Here is a 1,227-nt window from a genome sequence, read left to right as displayed (position 1 = left end):
ATGGGCTCAAAGTTGACCTAGGCAAGCATGCCCTAGGGCGTGTGGAAGCTGGTGAGCAGGTGAGGGAAGTTGTCCACTCTATCCCCCCCACCCTGCATGCCGGAGAAGCCCCACCCACTTGAACCACGACCATGACATCATGCTTCTGGAGCTACAGTCCCTGGTCCAGCTTACAGGCTACATCCAAACCCTGCCCCTTTCCCACAACAACTGCCTAACCCCTGGCACCACCTGTCGGGTGTCTGGCTGGGGCACCACCACCAGCCCCCAGGTAAATTACTCCAAAACTCTACAATGTGCCAACATCCAACTTGGCTCAGATGAGGAGTGTCATCAAGTCTACCCAGGAAAGATCACTGACAACATGTTGTGTGCCAGCACAAAAGAGGGTGGCAAAGACTCCCGTGAGGGTGACTCTGGGGGCCCTCTGGTCTGTAACAGAACACTTGATGGCATCATCTCCTGGGGAGACTTCCCATGTGGGCAGCCTGATCAGCCTGGTGTCTGCACCCGTGTCTCAAGATACGTCCTGTGGATCCGTGAAACAGTCTGAAAATACAAAACCCAGCAGCAAAAATGCTTGAAGGACCCACAATAAAAGTTGAGAAATGTAAAAAAAAAAAAAAAAAAAAAATTGAGTGTAGCCCTAAGTGTACAGTGTTTATAAAGTCTACAGTGGTGTACAGTAATGTCCTAGGCCTTCACATTCACTCACCACTCACTCATTGACTCACCCAGAGCAACTTCCAGTCCTGCAAGCTCTATTCATGGGGAATGCCCTAAATAGGTATATAATTTTTATCTTTTATACTATATTTTTACTTTACTTTTTCTATGTTTACATACACAAATACTTACTATTGTGTTACAGTTGCCTATAGTGTCCAATACAGTAATATGCTCTACAGATTTGTGGCCTATGAGCAATAGGCCATATCATATAGCCTAGGTGTATAATAGACTAGACTATACCATCTAGGTCTGTGTAAATGCACTCTATTATGTTTGCAAAACAAATCAAATCACCTAACAACACATTTCTCAGAATGTATCCCCTTTGTTAAGGGGTGCATGGCTTAGTTGACTTGAAATTCAAACTCACAAAGTCAATTTGCAATAAAAACAATATATCCTGTGGTCAGGGGAGCTTTGATATCATGAGAGGAAACTCCAAGAAGGCTACTCTGGCAGCCCCATTGTCCCTCTACATCCCCAACCCCATAACCC

At 45.4% G+C, this 1,227-nt stretch overlaps 1 pseudogene; it reads left to right on the top strand.

Moving 5' to 3' along the window:
* Positions 1–8: 8 nt before the first annotated feature.
* LOC105507052 lies at positions 9–598 on the top strand (annotated as a pseudogene).
* The last annotated feature ends 629 nt before the right edge of the window (positions 599–1,227 follow it).

The sequence above is a fragment of the Colobus angolensis genome, unplaced genomic scaffold (genome assembly GCF_000951035.1).
Source record: "Colobus angolensis palliatus isolate OR3802 unplaced genomic scaffold, Cang.pa_1.0 Scaffold10, whole genome shotgun sequence".
Lineage (NCBI taxonomy): Eukaryota > Metazoa > Chordata > Mammalia > Primates > Cercopithecidae > Colobus > Colobus angolensis.
Note: the sequence above shows the minus strand (reverse complement) of the source record. Positions and strands in the feature narration are given on the sequence as shown.